The 19,346-nt window shown below is 42.6% G+C and overlaps 1 protein-coding gene and 1 long non-coding RNA gene across 5 annotated transcripts in view; one reads left to right on the top strand and one right to left on the bottom strand.

Moving 5' to 3' along the window:
* Positions 1-4,998: 4,998 nt before the first annotated feature.
* On the bottom strand, positions 4,999-10,398 carry LOC121492484. 2 transcript variants are annotated; one of them, XR_005988260.1, is made up of 3 exons: positions 7,597-10,398; positions 6,658-6,756; positions 4,999-5,972 (listed from the first exon to the last, which is right to left on the bottom strand). It is a non-coding gene; the product is annotated as an uncharacterized LOC121492484 (long non-coding RNA). The 2 variants fall into 2 exon arrangements; XR_005988261.1 differs by having other exon boundaries at positions 9,788-10,398.
* Positions 10,399-10,601: 203 nt separating this feature from the next.
* GPRIN3 (GPRIN family member 3) overlaps positions 10,602-19,346 on the top strand; it is a 67,769-nt gene continuing 59,024 nt past the window's right edge. Inside the window, exon 1 of one of the 3 annotated variants that reach the window (XM_041758733.1) lies at positions 10,602-10,807. The gene's annotated coding sequence lies outside the window, so the exon portion shown is untranslated. The other 2 variants (XM_041758734.1, XM_041758735.1) reach the window with 2 other exon arrangements.

The following is a 19,346-nucleotide window of genomic DNA, read 5'->3' as shown; positions in this document are numbered from 1 at the left end:
CTGTTCACCCCAAGTGTGATCAAACTCTGGAGAAAGTATTTGGACTAAAAAAACTCAACAAGACATGGATAGGCAAACCAAAGTATGAATTTATTTGTGTAGGTTGATATATTTGGCAGGATATGTATCAATGATCAGAATAATGCACTAAGGAAACTGAGTTAGAGATGAAAAGGTTGTGAGCTCAACCTTAGGATAAGAGAAGTTAAGAAATTTTAAAAAGTATTCTATTGGGCTAAACTAGCTATTAGAATGATATTTTAAATAGCTTTTTAAAGATATAATTCACATAGTGTACAATTCACCCTTTTAAATTGTACAATATTTTTGGTATATTCACAGTGTTATGCAATCATCACTCCTATCTAATTTTAGAACATTTTCATCACCCCAAAAAGAAAACCCATACCCATTAGCAGTCACTCCCCATTTTCTCCTTTCCCCTGCTGTACATCCCTAGGAAACCACTAATCTGCTCTCCAACTCTATAGATTTGTGTATTCTGGATAGATTGGCTATCAGTGGGATCTTTTAATACGTGATTTTTGTGGCTGACTTCTTTCATTTTGCATGTTTTCAGAGCTTATCATGCTGTAGCCTGTATTAATATTTTTTTTATTTCCAAATAATATTCTATTTTATGGATATAGGTACTATAGTTGATGGGTATTTGGGTTGTTTCTCCTTTTAAGCTGATATGAATAATACTATTATAAACATCTGAATACAAGTCTTTGTGTGAACATGTATTTTAATTTCTCTTGGATATATACTGAGGATGTAATTGCCAGGTCATATGGTAACTCTATGTTTAACCTTTTGGGAACATGCCAAACTACTTTCCAACAGAGCTGCACCATCTTTAATTCCCTTTCACAACTATGAACATTCTGATCTCTCCACATACTTGCCAGGATTTGTTATATTCTGTTGTATGACAGTAGACATCTAAATGGATATGAGGTAGTATCTCATTGTGGTTTTAATTTGCATTTCCCTTATGGCTAATGATACTGAATGTCTTTTCTCTTTTTAAAAGATTTTGTTTATTTATTTATCAGAGAGACACACAAAGAAAGACAGAGACATAGGCAGAGGGAGAAACAGGCTCCCTTTGGGGAGCCCAATGTGGGACTTGATCCCAGGACCCTGGGGTGGCACCCTGAGTGGAAGCCAGATGCTCAACCACTGAGCCACCCAGGCATCCCTTGAACATCTTTTCATGTGCCTATTGACCATTTGTATTTCTTTGGAGAAATGTCTATTCAGATCTTTTTCCTGTTTTTTGAATGGAACATATAAAAGATTTTTATTGACAAGTAATATTACATGGTATGGATATACCACACTATATAGATCCATTCATCAGCTGATGAGTACCATTAAATAATTATGTTTTTATTAGAGAATGTTGGTGATCTCAGCAGATGGAGAAGGGGGAAAAATTGGACTAGAGAAACTAACTCAATTTAAGAGCCTGACTCAGAAAAAAAGTAATAGTGTTTGAAAGAATGGGCAAATTTTATTACATAGAGCTAACATCTTTAAGATAGGAAAAGGGTAGAGTAGACTTCAAAGTGAATGAGGCAGGGAAGTCAGTCTCCAGATAGTGGTTATATCTGAAGTCACATGCTAGTTGCATTCTCTTTTCAGGAGGTTCATCCAGTTTAGAGCTGAACTCCACCAAATTACCAGAAAAGGTTGTACCTAGGTACCATTAGCCCACTGCCATTGGAGAAAAATGAGCTAAGAAGGGTTAGGGTCTCAGACAAACACGTTGGAGTACCAGCAAATGAAGCTTTACTGAGGTAGCAAGCAGAATTAGGACCATATGAGCCAAGAGAATACAGTGGAGAACAGAGAGGAAAGATGGATCATCATCGCAGATATGGTGGCTTGTGGCCCATCTCAGTCATTCCATGTCAAATATGGAAATTCAATGAGATGATTTCCATAGGCCACCAGCTGCATGCTGTGAGTCTACTGCCTGCCTTGGTCAGAGCTGGGTTTGGGACTCAAAAGCTTGAGGACAGGTAGGGAAAATCCTGAGGTAACACAGAGCAAGAGAAAGGCAAGGACATCCAAACCTCTCCAGCCAAAATATATATCTGATACTAGCTTATCTGTCCGTCTATCTAACATCTGAGTTTTTTTGGGGTTTTGTTTTGTTTTTTTTTTCATTAGAAGAAAGTTCTAACTCCTCCTTTGGACACTTTCTTCCAGCATTAGAACAGATTTGTGAGCCTTTGATCTAATACCAAATGAAACGGTTCTTTTGTGATTAGGGGTCATATTGTATGAAAAAAAAATTCCTTTAAATACCAGAATCATCCCCAGCCTGCTAAAAAGACCCCATTATGAGAGCCCCCACCCCCACCCCTGGGGAATAGCAGGCTTTTGGCTCCCAGGTCAAATGCAAAATGGTGAAATGTAATGCCAGATGCATACTCTATGCATTGTTATTTCTGTATTTCTCCCACTACCTCTCCCCAATATTATGCATTTATATTGACATTAGCTAAATGTGTGTATGAACTTTTGGCACTCTAGGGCTTTCATTGCATCAGTTATACTCTAATCTCTTTTCCTGATGCTACACTCCAGTTAGATTAAGAGAATTGACTCTGGAGACCCATTGATATTTTGGTCAATGAAATTTTTATTTTTATTTTTTTAAGATTTTGTTTATGAGAGAGAGAGAGAAAACACAAACAGGGAGGAGAAGAAGAAGCAGGCTCCCCATAAGCAGGGAGCCTGACGCGGGGCTCTATCCCAGAAACCTGAGCAGAAAGTAGATACTTAACCAACTGAGTCACCCAGGAGCCCCTGGTCAAAGAAATTTTTAACAGAGACTTAGGATATTGGCAAATATTTTATTCAGCACTTAACTAATATTGTTTTTTTGTATCTACTGTATGTTAGGCACTGTGCCAGGTGCTAAACATAAACCAGCGAAAAAATTCCTATCCACAAAGAAATTACAGTCTAAGGGTGATGGTAAAGAGGCAAATGAGTAAATAAGCAATGAAATACCCAGTGATGAACAGATAGGTGCTTTATGAACACAAAGTAGAAATACTTAACTCAATCCCACAGACTCAAATAGCCTTTGCAGAGGAAATGGCTTTACCTGAGACTTGAAAGTTAAACAGGTATGAGCCAAATGAAGTGATGAGGGGGTAGATATGGAGTGGTAAATCATGCCAGAGGGAACAACTTGCAAGAAAGCACTCAATACATTTAAGGTATATGAAGCACTCAATAGAATGTATCAAGCAGTCAATCAGATTCTCTTTCCTGGAAAGTTTGAATGCAATCTGCACAGAAAAAAAGAAAGGTTTAGGTAGTAGTATAAAGAGAGAAGCAGAAAAAAAAGTATCTAGAAGATTGTTCAGAAAAGAAGAAGCAACAGCAGATGGCTGCTTCTAAAGGAACAGTGTGACCAAGTCACCAGAGAATTTCTCACTGGACCATAAGTATCACAGTCCATCATGGGTCTGCTACTGTATCCTGAGAAATACATTAAGTTTTTCCATGCAGCTATTATAAGAGCCTATAAGAACTCTTCAGTTGTGGGAGACAAATACAATTTGAAAATGATTAACCAGTGTAAAATTCAGTGGCAGACCATAAATTCAAGGATGACTGAATGTAATGGTTTAAAATCATATCACCAGAAAAAGAACTGTTTCACTTTCACTCCATCTCCCAGCCCCGCTTTTCTTTCCTTTGTCTTCCTGTTTCCTTTACACAGCCTGTCTGCAAATGGTCCCTGTTAGCAGCTCCAGTTTTACACTTTACTAGCCAGGGGACCCCATCTTTCCCAAGAGTTCCAGCCATGGTTTGGGTCTTGCACCCATCCATGAACCAATCACTGTGGCCAGGGACAGGTGGTTCTCCTCTTGCTCTATCCTACATTATATTTTTCCCCCTGGGTCAGGGTCAGCTCCACCTAATCACATGGACTGAGGTATGTGGCTCTTCAATGGAAAACTGAGATGCAGTGGTTGGCAAGGGGAGAATGGAAGCTGAGAGGATGGAAGCAGCAGGTGTCTTCCCTAGACAGTTCTCAGGACACCCTTATTTCCCTTTAAACAAGTGTTCAGCAGTTGAGGGGAACTGAGCATGATTTCTGCTCCTTGTAGCCTTAAAAGTACCTAGCAAAAATCATCATTTGAAAAGTGGTCCTGTATGAAATATAGGTTCACATGTATGACAGGCAGTTTTTAAGTAGAAAGTGATGGTTATCTGCAAGTATAAATGGCTAAAATGCCCAAAGGTAAAAACCAAATGCTTCCACATTGCATACTCATGACAACAGTGTAGACACAACCCCGGTTTTCAGAACCTAAAGCCATGTAGGACTCCTTTGTCTTAGAGTTTAGCTAGAAACCTTTTGTTATGAAATGATTACTGTCTTCTCTCACTGTAATTAGAGTAATTGATTTAAAAATGCCTAGCACAACAGCTGGAGCATAATCAGTTCTTTAAAAAATTGTTTGCCTGGGATGCCTGGGTGGCTCAGCGGTTGAGTACCCGCCTTTGGCCCAGGGGTCGCAGGATCGGCTCCTGCATCCGGCTCCCTGCATGGAACCTGCTTCTCCCTCTGCCTGTGTGTGTCTCTGCCTCTCTCTCTCTCTCTCTCTCTCATGAGTAAATAAATAAAGTCTTTAAAAAAATAAAAATAAAAAATGGTTTGCCTTAAATTCCACAAATGTGAACAATCAATAGGCTAAGTTTGATAATAGACAATGGCATAACGCAGGGGCGCCTGGCTGGCTCAGTCGGAGAAAGTGCAATACTACCTCGATCTCAGGGTAGTGAGTTTGAGCTCCACATTGAGGGTAGAGATTGCTAAAAATAAATAAATAAACAAACAAACATTAAAAAAAGAAAATAGTATAATTCAAGGGCTTGGTCCTCATGGAACACTGAGTTCATTAAGGAGACAGAAAAAATACAAATTAGAGTACAGTATTTTATTAACTACAACAAAGACTGATACTTGATTCAGGCATATCCCAGAGGAGGAAGTAATTAAATATGAGAATGGGTGGTTTTGGCAAGTGTTCCTGGAGGCGGTGAAAGCTAAATCGAATTTTGAAAGGCAACTAGGAATTTGGTAAGTGGCTATGAAGAAAGGGCATTTCAGGGGGAGGGGAGGGGGGGAACAAATAAAAGCAAAGTCCTCGTGTTGTAGAACAATATACTAACATGTTCTAAAAACTATCACAGGAATAGAAAATGTGAGTTAGGGAGCAGCAAGAGATGATGCCAGTGATTTGAGTTTCTCTTTATCTGATTAATTGAATAAGACTAGTTTAAGAATATTCCAGATAGAGATAATCTAATCATTAAATAGGAAATTGATTATACAATGGAAAAGTAAGTATACAAAAAATGACGCTGCAGAAGGCTATTTTGTATCAGAAGAGAAGGGACAGGAAGAGGTGGTTGGGCAGGAAGGGAGGGAGGGATAGAGGAAGAGAGGAAAGAGGGAGGGGAGGAGGAAAATAAGTAGGAACCTGTCCTATATGGCTTGCTATGGTCTTCCAGAAAACCAAATGCACTCAGGTAACATCAAAACGGGCCTGAATGTGAATCTTCGGTGTTTCTATACTGATTCTCTGTGAAAGATGCAGCTAAGATCCCAGAAGAAGCTGACCTTCCTTCTCCCTTACTGACAGAACCTCAGTTTTGACTGGGGCACCAGGATGTCTAGCTTAAAAAAAAAATCTAGGCAAGTCCACTCCTCCTTGCTAGGTGCTCATTTTCAGAGCCTCCCTGGGTGACGTGGTGGTGACTGAATTCTGACCAAATACTTGAGACTAGGAGAGTGGGTTCTGGAAAATAATTTTTCTTGCATGAAAAAAAATTAGAGGTTTCTTTTTCCACAGGAATTCTTTTCTTCCTGTTGGAGAGGAGCACAGAAATCTTTTCCCTCTATCCTCCTAGCTTCTCCAGCTGAGGCCCTACAAATTAGACAGACAAAGATAAATTAAGGAGGGAAAAGGAAACAGAGTTGATTTACACACGCACCCTGCCTAGATGCAGTGGAAACTCAGTGGTGCATAACTCAAACCAGTGGGCTGATCTTAACAAAGAATGTTTGTAGAAAGGTACACGCTTTTAGGGACAGCAAACTGTGGGAAGGTAAATATATGAGGGGAACCTAATGAATGAAAGACAAGGGCTATTTTAGTAAGATCTGTTTGGAGATCGATCTTGGGATGGACTCTGTCTTCTTCATGGCCATAAAACTTCCCCAGGAAAGGGGGTTTATGGCCATCCTCATTTCTCAAAAGTTTGTTTTTTTGTCAGATAAGGAAAGCTCCAAGAAGGCTTTGTTCTGCATCTGTTGGTTCCCATTTGCCTCCAGCTCAAAATAATGCTTATTGCCAAAGCGGCATATTTTGCGGTGGCACATTCGGATCCCCTACATTGTTTTGAATGTAGTTTGTAATGATAGAATTTTTGTAGTGATGGCAGCCTTCTTGTAGCCACGCAGTGATAAGTCTGTTTAGAGGCCAGTACTGGGCTGAATGTGGGGATATAAAGGACATAGTAGTTATGGTCCCTGAGACCAAAAAGCCTATAACCGCGAGTGTCAAGACATGCCCACGTGCATTACCAGGGAACAATTACAAAGCAACTTACAGTATTCCTCAGTGCCAACTAACGTAGGAGTGATGGCAGCCCTCCAGGATCTACTGTTGGTAACTCCTCCTGCCAATGCTTCTTGCCAATCCAGCTAAGCTGAAGAAGTTTTTAGGAAAGATGTGACATTTAGAGAAGATTCCACTCTCAAATTCTTATCTTTTTCAAATACATTGCGGCCCCTGGTTAAGCACTACTAACAGCTTTCACTCAGATAGAAAATATACTATCAGATAAGCAGGGGCTAGACATCGGGACTCCGTCTTGGGAAAGGTACTTTTAGCTGTCAGACATCATGAAGGTGAGTTCATGATGATTTGGATTCCTGGTTTGTAAACTGGAGATGATGATCCATTCAACAGATATTTCCTGAGCACTTACTAAGTGTTGGAAACTATTTTAGGTGATAAGGATATAGAAACAAACTAGAGACAAAGTCCCTGCCCTCATAGGTAATAGATATCAATAAACTCTATCAAGATGCAGTAGTAAGCCCCGTGGAAAAACATAAAGCTGGCAGGGTGAGAAGGAAAAAAGAAAAGCGGATAAGCGGGGTGGGAGCTGAATTTTTACATAGAACGGTCTAGAACACCTCTTTGACAAGAGGCTTTCATTTCCTTCTCTGTGTGTGTTTGCACGCGTGCGTCTGTGTAGGGGGAGGGAGGCACATGCATGCTCAGGCCTGCTTTTCTGGGGGCTTAGGGGTGGAAGTCAAATGACTGAAAATATGTAAGAAGTGCTTGGTAAATAATCGGGCGATATAAAGCATAAGATGTTATTATCGTTGTTCTTATTGCAGGGGAGTCTGAACTCCTTAGTTTGACATTTAAGATCGTGAGCAACGTAACCTTCCAACCTACCTTTCCAGTTTTATATCCACTCTCCTGTATAAACCTAACTTCCCAATTTATCTAATTCACTTGGTGATGAATCACGTACCATCTCCTGTTGCTTCTCCAATCATTTCTTCTGTTGAAATCCTTTATTATTCCATTTTTCGTAAATTCTGTGTGCCAACGAAATGATAAACTTCTCTATAGCAGAATGTTTCTATAAATGCCTTGAGCATAAAAGATGTTCAATAATTTGTATTGATTTCATTTGACATGCTGGTTTAATGTTTCTCATCACTTTGAAAACCATCACTCGGTTTGGAATTTGATGTTATATTCTTTTTGCATGAGTTTTGACTTGCATTATTTATCCTGGAACAGTGTACTCTTTGAGAAGCAGAATTTTGAAACATTCTGATAGCTAAAGGCGGCCTTTAATGGTGGTTAGGACTTCCCCTAAGGTTTATCTTAGTGTCATTCAGACCAACAGGCAGCCTCTAATCCCTTATGTCCTTTTCACGACCATATTCTTACAGATCTTCATGGCCTTTTGATGTTCTTGGGGTGTTTCTTGCCACTGCACATTTGTTATAGTCTCTTGCATGACTTTCAAGTGAATTTTTCCATTGAAAGACCGTCCCAGCAGTCAGAAATCAAGCAGAAGAGAGGGATGAGTAAGGTATAGTATAAGTACTATAGGATAAGTACTAAGTGAGGTTTAGGGAGGCATAATAATGATCCTCCAAAAATATCTCTACATCTTAATCCCTGGGACCTATGAATATGTTACCAGACATGACAAAAGGGTCTTTGTAGATGTGTAAATTAAGGATCTTGAGATGGGAGAGATTATTCTGAATTATCTGGGTTGACCCAAAGTAATCACAATGATGTTTATTAAAGGGCTGCAGGAGGGACGCCTGGGTGGCCCAGTCGTTGAGCGTCTGCCTTGGGCTCAGGCTGTAACCGGGGTCCCTGGACCAATTCCCCTATCGGGCTCCCCACAGGGAGCTTGCTTCTCTATCTGCCTATGTCTCTGCCTCTCTTTCTGCTTCTCTCATGAATAAATAAGTAAAATCTTTAAAGGGGTGCAGGAATATTGGAATAAAAGGAGATAAGGCAATAGAAATCTGATCTGAGTGATGTAGTCACAAGCCAAGGAATGTAGCCTGTCACTAGAAGCTAGGTAGGAACAATAAGGAAGGAAAAGATTATCCCCTCAGAGCCTCCAAAAGGAATGCATAGCCCTGCTGATCCTTTGATTTTAGCCCTATAAGACTTATTTTCAGGCTTTAGACTTCCAGAACTGTAAGATAATACATTCGTGTTGTATTAAGCCACTACATTTGTAGTAATTTGTTACAGTGGCAGCAGGAACTAATACAGTAGTTTAGTAAAAACAACCCCTGAAATAGAAACCTGTCACAGTCTAGCCCCTACTGCCTGCATATTAATTGTTAGTCTCAAGAAAAATCACTCCACCTCAGTTCTTCTTTCCTGTAACATGGAATTATTGCTGCCTTACAGTGTTGTTATGAAGACAGAGAAAATCATTTATGTGAGCACTTTGTAAAGTGTTTCATTCTACACAAACTTTAGGCGTAAAACTTCGCCCGAGCTTTTCTTAATGAAGGTGAGAACTAGAAGAAAGACATCTGAGGTTGGTGCACCGATGCCTTAAATGAAGAAAAAAAACAAAAACATAACCACCGTAAAAACGTAACTGCCCTTGTTGTTTTGAAAGGGGCTGACCACAGGGAGGGCCACCCAGCACATGTGTGATAACCTTCTCTCCATCAGCCAAAGTGAACATGATGAATTGATTACTGCATTGTTTGACCCAGAGCTAAGACACAGCCTTAGTGTCCTTCTTAACCCAACTTCAGAAAGTTGCCTCAATCAACTAGAGCTGGCATGAAATAGTTTACTTCAAAACCCTGGCCTACTAGTTTAGAAAGTTTGGTCCTTTGGCCAGCAGCATGGACAAAACCATGAGCCCTTTAGGAATGCAGATCCCCAGGCCCACACCAGACCTACTGAATCAGAACCAATCATTTCAACAAGATCCTTGGGTGAGTCCTTGTGCACCGGTTGAGAGGACATACTCTGGAGTGGTTTGCATCCCACTGGTGCAGGTTACTGCGGTGTGACCTCAAGCACACCTCCGGTTGTCTAAATCATGGAAACCTGTTTTCTTGCCAGAACAGTGGAGAACAATACCCACCTCACCGAGTTGTGGGAATCAGAGAAGGCACACAGGAAGCATTTTTTGCACAGCGCCTGCCAACAATACTCACTTAATAATAGTTCTTTGCACTGTACCGTTTGCACCCTCCGCGGTCAGCCGCTCACCGTACTACATGTCCACTTAGCATCACTGAAGCCGCTCGGCAGGGACGCTTTTCAAAGCCATCCACGCCCACGGATGGGGGCGGGGGAGTGGGGAAAGACAGGAACACTGTCCGCAGCGCCAGCTCCAAATGCGCAGGATTCCGTACGTTTTGCAACACATACTAAACGTCGGCGGTGGTGGCGGTGGTGGCGGTGGGGCGGGGGGGGGGGGGGGTCCTTGCTTTCAGATCTGCACCGCGCGTGGCTCCATCAGAACCCGCCTGCTGGAGTCTGGACACAGACATGGAGGCCGGTGACCTGCGGGAGGAGCAAGGGCCGGACCGCCTGCTGAGCGCCCTCCGCCCCTCTCCTGCACCTCCGGCTCCTTCCTAACTTCCCGGTCGCCCTGCAGAGCAGCCCTCGCCCCCCTGCCCGCACCCGCTACCACCGGCCCGGGCCCGGGGGCGCAGCCTGCCCCGCGGCGAACCCTTCCCGGGACCTGGCAGGCTGGGCCGGGGCGCGGCGGGGGCGGAGCTCGGCGTCCCGCCGCCCTCGCCGCCGCCGCCCCCGCCGCGAAGCCGCAGCGCCCCCGCCGCCCGGCCGGGTGGGCGCCCCGGGCCTGACGGAGGCGCGGTCGGGCGCGTGCACTCGCGCCTCCCGCTGGCTCGGCGCCCGGCGGCGGCTGCGGCCCCGGCCCCGCGGTGGGGGCGGCCCCGCGGCCCCGCGGCCCCGCGGCCCCGCCCGCTGCTGCGCGCCGCCTCTGCTCCCTGCACAGTGATTCCAGCTCCTGCGAGCGCCCGGCTCGCTCCCGGAACGGGTCTAAACGGGACCGCGCCCCGGAGCCCGCCGGGGCCACCCGCGAGGCGCCGAGAGCCGTGCTTGGGATATGCGACGGGGAATCCCCGCCGCAGCGCAGGCAGCGGCCCCGCGGCGCCGGGCAGAGCCGGGGAGAGCCGGGCAGAGCCGGGCAGAGCCGGGGAGAGCAGGTAGGCGAGCGGCGGCCGGGGGGGGGGGGGACCGCCCCCCGCGCCCCTGCCCCGCGTCCCGCCCGCGCCGCCGCAGCTCTGCGGGGTGCCCGGGACTGCCGCGGGTGGACTGGGCCCCAGCTTGTGCCCGGTGACCCCTTGCCTGTTGCTCTCGTCCCCATCCCATCCTGCGCCCCAGGAGGGGCCAGTCTTTCTCGCAGGTGATGAATTTCTCTGCAAGGTCATTGCTCCCTGAGACTCTGGCTTCGAAGGTAAAGGGAAGAGGTGCCTGGTGTCCTCGTTCTCGGGCGGGGGTAAAATCAATCGGGTCTGCACACTGTGCAGTCCACGGAGGTGTGTGTGTGCGCGCGCGTGGTAATACTATACTTGCATTTTTCTCGTTTTCCCATGCTTATTCTCTTTAGAGTCGAAACACTATAGTTGTGTGTGTATATGCATTAATACACGCACACATGTACATATATATATTGTTTTTTTTCTTGAAATAGGTGGAGAGAGAAGGAGGGCCGGCAGAGGTTGATAAAGGGAAAGCATTGTAGGGACCTGTTCAGTATCTAGAGGTGAACTTTGGAACCACATTAAATCAAGGTAGAGACTAAGGGCTATAAATGGTTCTTGGGAGATGGATTTTAGAAAACATCTGAAGAACAGTGCCGGCTAATACACACAACAGATTTTCATCCTATCCAGGCAGATCTAAAGGGTTATACGCAAAATTTCAGACGCAACAATGGACAATGAAAGGGGGGGTTGCAGGGGAAGGGAGGTACTTGGACACTGGGAAGTGAATTTTGGGTGGTGGGAAGGCGGCAAACCACTGTCGGATTTAAAGGGCCTCCAGAAAAAGCACTGGGAGAGATCTCTGCTTGGGGTGTAGGCAGTTCAAGGTTAAGATGATGTGAATGCCCAGAAAGCAGCAGAGGCTGTGGGGGAAAAGGCAAGGGAGGAGGAAGGGAGAAAGCAGCTCAGAGTCACCAAGGAGCAACTGCCTTTCATTAAGGTATCTCCTTCCTGTTAAAGCAATACCTGGGTATGACCCACCTGAATATTTTTCACGACACGTTTGTTAAAGAACCATGTTTTCATTTTATTTTTGCGAGGAATCTGGGTCATGATGGGACTGAAAGAAACTGAAGTGTTTACAACACCAGCAAGATTTGGAGAGAGAGTTGATTAAGGCTTAGCTTCATGAAATATTTACACATCTCTTGCGTGGGCTTTTGTTTGCTCTTGTTGGCACTGCTGCATATTTTACTTCGATAATGCTTTGAGTGTACTTCTCTCGAATGTGCTTATTTTCTAGTTATAAACTATTCTTTCTTTTCCATTGTGTTCACCATTGGCCTGCCCTAAGTCTGGGTATAAAGACACATGAGTCACAGCATAAAGAAGAAAATCTGCTCTGTCTCGCTATCTGTGAACGACAGTTTTATTAGAGAATGTTTTTTAAATAGAATCACAAAGGGCACTTTCCAAGTTTTTATGTGTTGGTGAGGGGCAGGGGAGGAAATCGGTTGTTGATTCATAAACAGAAAAAAAAGGTAGTAATAGCCCCTGCGAGTCTAGATGTTATATCACTGGGATTTATTTTGGAAACAGAGCAGAGGAAGTCATGGAAATCCGTGCAGAGTATGTTGTGTGGTAGTGAAGCTTCACCTCGTCACTAACTGGACTTTTATGGAAATGATGAGGACAAAATCATAAGCGCTGAGCTTGGTATGGGAGGTCGAGTCCTGAAGCATGACCTGAATCAGATCAATCTCAGTTGGAGGTCCGGGTGGGGTCCAACAAGGTGTTTTGAAATTTGAGTGTTTTTTTAATCGCCTCAGTACACTTGCCTTAATTATTTGACCCTGCGAAATTTTCTTGATTGTGCCTCAAATATATGTAAAGGAATATATTAGATACAGCTCTCCTTCACTAGAAGAATTTTCAGTCAGAAACTCTACAGCTTATGGGGAAGCATTAAGATAGCAGTCACAGAATCCAAAATCCTAAAAGACTGGCCTCAGAGATTCAAGACACACAATTCCAGCCCTAGCTCACACCTGAGTTTCTTCAGTGGTAACAGTTTCTGCCCTCGATGTATTCATTCATTGATTCATTCATGCATTCAATATTTGTCTACCCGGAACTCACCATGGCCCTAGACTGTGGAATAGAAGAGTGAGTGAGACACAGCCTCTGCGGGCCAAACTTGGGAGTCAGGAAGTACCAGCTGGTTAAGTGCTGTGACAGGGCCTGCACAGGGAGCTGGGAATCCAGGTTGTGGAGGTAGAGAGGACAAGGAGGTGCCCAGAGACCTGGAGGACCAGAGGAACTCGTCTGGTAAAGAGAAGAGAGAGGAGCCGTCCTGGTACAAGGACCAAGGAATGAAGAGGCCCAGGAATAACAAGTAGCTCTAGGTGGGTGAAACACTGTGAGTAGACAAAGATGGAAAGAGGAGGTTGAAAGGAAGCGAATCTAGCCTCGAACTGAAATCCCATAGAGCCGCTAACTCCTCTGGTCCGGAAACTGGTTCCCTGGGTAAATAGGGACGTCATTTATATGGAGGCACTATGTTGTTCGTGTCACCCAACTTTATAATCTTCAAATGTCTAGAAACTCTATTTATGAACCTGTAATAACCTGATTAAAACGGAGACATGCCCTTGAGAAAGTCATAATTCTCTGTGCCTCAATTTCTTCATCCACAAAATGTCTACTACCTACTTTGCGTATGGTGAAAATGAAAGGGAATGAGCAAATGGGAGTTTTATAGAAGCGCAGATAATCTTATTTGTATGGTAACAGTGCTCAGGGCAAAAAGACAGAAAAGACTGTCTATGTAAGGATTTAACTGTCCCAGATGACTCCAAGAGGCACAGGTATGATGGTCTGAAAAACAGAATGAAAAAAAAAAAAAGTACTCAGAAACACGTGCTAAAGAGAACCAAAAGGTCTCATACAATTTTTACATTATGTTTTAAGTGAGAGAAATATGTACAGTAGTCCCATAGTAATCAGTAAATGCCCCTCTAGAATGGTCACAACCCATTGTGAAGTCAGTTTACTGGGTCCGATGGCATTTTTATTTTTATTTTTTTTAAAAATAAAATAGAGTAAAACAGAATAAAAGGATAAGTAAGTATAGTTCATGGAACTTTTTAATCAAATATATATTCGTAGGTATATATACACATAGGACTATGATGTAGAATGTATATCTTACTATGCATCATGTTCCAAAAAGTCCAGAAGCTACTGTTTTAAGTGACAAAGAAGAGATGCTTCCAGTTTGCAAGATCCCAAGAGGCAGTTGGGGAGATCTGATACATAAGCATTTACACAGTATTCTGAATAGCCAAGCTGCCCTGAGAACGGCAAGACATCATGACTTGCCATTGATTCACAGCAGTGTAGTCATGTGAGGAGACCTTGCAGACTGCATTAATCTGGAAAGGCTTCAAGGAGGAGGTGGAAGGTGAGCTAGTCTAAGAAAGATGAATGGATCTGGATGGGCAGTGAGAAAGGGACAATGTTATAGAGGGAGGAAGCAAAGAATGAGGTGGGTAATGTGAGATTTTTTTTAAGAATCATTTAGGAAAGAAAAAAAATGAACATTGAGTTGGGGGAGAGAATTGTAGCAGAATTTCTGTTTAGACTAAAATCCCACTCGCAAGTTGCTATTTATTTTATACCTAAGATTTCTTTTCCTAATACTACTGGTTTCTTAAACTCTAGGCAAAATGGCCATAACATCATAAATCTGTCATTTCCTGCCTTTACGAAAGTCTCTTTTGCAACAATTTACTGGCTAGGCCTTGTTTCGATCGAATTTAATAAACAATTGAAATCACATGATACACCACATTGTAGTATGAGCATTTGATTTCTCAGAACACAAGGACAATCACTGGCACAGAGGGACAGGGGTGATCAAGTGACTGTCACAAGTCCAGCAAACCTTTCTCTTCTCTAAGTCTCCTTTCCTGTGTGCCTCATGGGTAGAAAGCCCCATGCTTTCTGGAAACCCGCAGCTTCATGAAGATGAAACAGACCACTTGGTGCTCACAACCCCAAAAGGAAGGCCAGAACCTGCCAGATTTTATTCTTCAGTTGCTCTATGACTTGTTCATCACTTTGGTTAAATATTTAAATAGGTTTGTATTCATTTTGAGACATTAACCTCTGTGTGTTTTGCTGCATCCTGATGGCTATCTTGAGGAGATAAAATCCAATGAGAAAGTCTTCACTTGTATTTTTTAAAATGTTTGGTGAGCTTCTTTCAGCTCTTGCTCTTTCCCACGGAATGAAACAGTGATCTGTTCTGTTTTATTTGAATAAAATTATACCTTTAACCAGAAGAACAGCATCAGTTGAAATACTCAGGTGCCTTGAGATGATTTGGAGTTCGGTCCAATATGGAGATCCACTTTTTTAGAAAGATGTCTTGGATTCTTTTCATCTCCTTCTTGCCACATCAGAATGTTCAGATTAGTGATCACCTCTGTACCTGTGTTTTTTTTTTTTTTTTTTTTTTTTTTGCCCGAGACTCAAGTCTGGAATAGTAAAAACATTTAGAGGCTGCATTTGAATTGAAAAGACATTATTGAATTTCATGGGGGGGTGGATGTAAATGCACTTACAATTTAGATTACTTACTGTCTTGAATGCCAGTAAGAAAAATGTTCACAGCTTTTTATCTGGGCTTATTGGAGTTGGCAACACAATAACAGATTTCTAATTTTTCATGTCTGTAATTAGCTTGTCGGTTTTATTTTAAAGCTAGCAGCATAATTGGGGGGCTGAATTATTATTACTAGGCAGTAATAACTTACCCTTAACTGGAAGGTTAAATATGACCCATTGAATCTGAATCTGAATCTGGAGGCAGGGCTTAGAAACCTATTATTTTGTGATGGTCCTAAAGTGATTTCAGTAGTCAGGTTTGAACACCACTGCTTGGTCCTGCATTTAATACATACCGGGAAATAAAAAGATTCCAGGTGAGTCCCAAACGAGTGAGTAGCTGGTCCTAATCATTGTTGGAGCTGGGGCTAAAATCTAGATCTCTGCTCTCTAATTCTTTACTGATTCTCTGCTAGGGGGAGAAGGAATAGAATAGGGTCTGAAGAGAGGATTTGAATGGCTCCAGAGTGGTGGGGGGAAGGGAATTTAATTATTCCTGCAGCCCTTCCTCCCAAATTGAGTGTCAATGCAGTGAGCCTTTCTAAGTGACAGTGCAGTGATCTCTGTCCCAGGGGACTGATGTGGCAGAAAAATTGTGGGCACCAGCTGTGTGATCTGAGGCACGGTGCTTTCTTGGCCTTACACACCAGATTCAATTTAAAAATGTTAATTCTTGTGTCTTAAACCCAATGGATACCCAAGCCAGCCCTGGGAAGATTGCTTTAGTCAATAGTCACAGCTTGTGATACTTGCCGAAGAACCAAGCAAACCCTGAAAAAAACTCAAGGCTAGAGAGTAAAAAGTCCCAAAGTCACAGGCACCTCCAGGGACCTTGGAGCTCTGGCTAATTCAGTAACAGCTGGACAGAGAGCTCCAGAGCTCCTTTAAAAAAATCACATTTGCATCTACTAATTTTCTGGAGAAAAGGAGTTGCAGAGGATCCTTTTTTAAGCCTGAATTGCAAATGGTCCAGCAAAGTGGGAGATCTGGTTTAGGGGGGACAATCAAGATGTTTTATGGGAATAGACTCTTGGTGGTTTTTTTAGGATCTTGATTCCTAAATAACCTAAAATTAAAACAACCATATTATGTCTATGGGAGACTCTTCTCTTTCTTTATAATGTACAACTTTGGGTAAATTAAACGCTTGAGGGAGTTAAGCATTTGTGTTCCCTATATTCTCAGTCATCAGAGCATCTTTTTTGCTTCAATTCCTGTTGACAGTTTATCTAAAATGTGATAGTCTGTGCCTATGCATCTGCCTTAATAAGTACAATATGGCAGATATCATCAGGATTCAGAATTTTGCATCAGCTCCAGATTTTTATTCTGAATTATGGCTGTGTAGGACAGGGGCGCTGAATACAAGCTAGAAATTTTTAATTGTTTTTCTTCTTTTTTACTGTGATATGAATTTGCTTTCTCCTGATACACTTTTTAAAATCTGTTGTTCAAAAATGCAAAAGATATTTGATTCATCGTGGATTCCACTTCATTGGACTTTGGCATTGCCTTTGCCATTACATCATTTTGGAAGGCTCGGTCCCTCATCCTAAATTAGCTTCTCAAGCCCCTCAAAATAATGATTTAAAGATCAGTTATTTCAGAAAACCCTCCATGATTCTTATGCCCTGTCCCTAACTATTTTCTTCTACATAGCATGAATTTTTAATTTATACTTAGTTACTTTGTTTCCTAAGCATGGCTTTCTTTGAATCCTACAAATTATTTCTCCTTAAAAAATTCAGGTAAAAATGAAGCAACTAGAATTTTAATGCTAATAAGAATTTTAATCAGCTCAAAGGTTAATAAATGGATGTACATTTCCCCTTGCATCCTTGAATGAGTAAAAATTGCTTATGACAAATGGGTGTGGAGATTTGGTCTTGTTTTCATGTTGAGCATGTTCTGAAAGCTGTCAGAGAACAGAAATCTGTCTATGTCAGGGTCAGGGGCTGAGCTCTCATTAAGTGAATGGAAATGCCTATGCAATCTCCTTTCATGTGGGGATGATTTCATGTCTATACATATAGATTCTCAGAGCAGAAGAATCCTTGGCGGCAAGCATCTGAGACACCTGGTGCACTTCACTTGACCTGTCCCGACCTCAGGTTCGAAGATGTATGCACCAGATTAAAAATTAAAAACTGGCAGTTTCTGGGTCCAGCAGGAAGATCATGTTTTATTTGGCTTGCAGGTATTTCTTTTTTAAGTAAGCCAATATTTAAAAATCAAGAGATCTATTATACAAAATGAAACACTGATGGTTATTCTCTGGGTAGGAGCTAAATAACAGTATGTGCTGTCTCTTTATTTCACGCTAGCCCCCACTACTCCCTACTGTTTCTCTGACACTGAGGCTTCATATAAGTCGCTTGTACTCAACAACTGTGTTTAATAGGAATCGAGTCTGGGAAGTTTGGACTAGGTGTTTTCTAAGTATCATCGAGTCCTCATGAAATTGACACGACTCTACAAAGTAGAGAGATCGTCGTATGAAGGTAGCGAACTCCCAGTAAACCCTAATGAGAGTCTATAAAGTTTTCATCATGAAAATACGTAGATTCTGTGAAAAGTTAATGAGTACAAACTGAGTTGACTTTGTCTCTTAGTAAGAGAATAGTGAATTGTTTGCTTGCTTGTTTGTTTTTCACTATTCCACATTTGGCAACAAGCAAACAAAATAAACCATCTAAACAACAATGTATTTACTCTTTAACTTAACCAATAACTACAGTTTTACATCAGATGGCTTTAGGTATTTCCAAATGCCCCATATCTTTATGTTATGTACAAGTCTTTAGATATCTACCAGATTCACATAGCCTCCCGGAAGCCCAAAGCCTATCTCAGTCCTTCAAGTCGTGGTGCACTCTGTTGAGAACAAACTGTCAGAAGGAGTATGAACTCCTATCCCAGTTTGTGGCTCTGTCTGTACAGCCGAGAAATGCTCATCGGACCATGGCAGTGGCCGTGCTGTCCACCCATCGCTCAGATCCCAGCCCAGTCTGGCCACTGGCTCCTGTGGGACTGGTCCGTTCCTATGGCCAGCAGTGAGCTGACGGGTGGAGTTGATCTATTCATTTTGGAAATAAAGACAGATGCCCTTTGGAGATACTAAGAGGAAACACTCGGCAGATCTCAAAAGGAGAGAAAGCTCTTCACTAATAGCTCTCTGAAATCTCATTCTTCCTCAACTACTGCTGCTCCTTTCCTACCTCGGGCACACTTCGGTGCATACCACCCCCACATCGTGCCTCCTACCTCGCTTCTAAAAACATCCTCACTTCAAATTATTAATCCCAGAGCACCGGCACTTTGGCAGCTTCGCTCCAAGGAGACAGTGCTGGGAATAGCAGCGTAGAAGCCAACAGAGGACACAGTGCTACCTCGACTCTATGCTTTCCTCGGGCAGAGTGCGTGTCCTTGTAGGCTGATGTCCAAGTCTGTAAGTATTAGGCCTCATATCACCTCAAATCTATTGATACTATATAAAATACCATAGGTGTTACAATCCTTTAGGGTTAAAGATAATTTTTCTTAGCGATTTTTAAATAACGTAAATTTAGTCACACCAGAACGTCCATGCTCTTAGGAAGAACTCTCCTCCTATTTCCCCTGGTGGTTATTTCAATGTTTAAAATTGTAATGATGAGTTTTTAAAGATCATCCCTCTGGGGTTTGTGGCTTTTGAGTAGTGAGTCTAACTCTCGGGGAGGGATGATAAAAGTTAATAATGTGAACTTGATGGATTGGGGCTGTTTCAGTTACTTCTGCTTTGCAAATGAAATAAAAGCATTCCTCAAATTGGAAATAGGAATTTATTTAGGAGATGAAGTATAGGAGCACCTGGGTGGCTCAGTCAGTT

The sequence above is a fragment of the Vulpes lagopus genome, chromosome 6, assembly GCF_018345385.1.
Source record: "Vulpes lagopus strain Blue_001 chromosome 6, ASM1834538v1, whole genome shotgun sequence".
Taxonomy (NCBI): domain Eukaryota; kingdom Metazoa; phylum Chordata; class Mammalia; order Carnivora; family Canidae; genus Vulpes; species Vulpes lagopus.
This window is presented reverse-complemented; position numbering and strand designations above follow the sequence as displayed.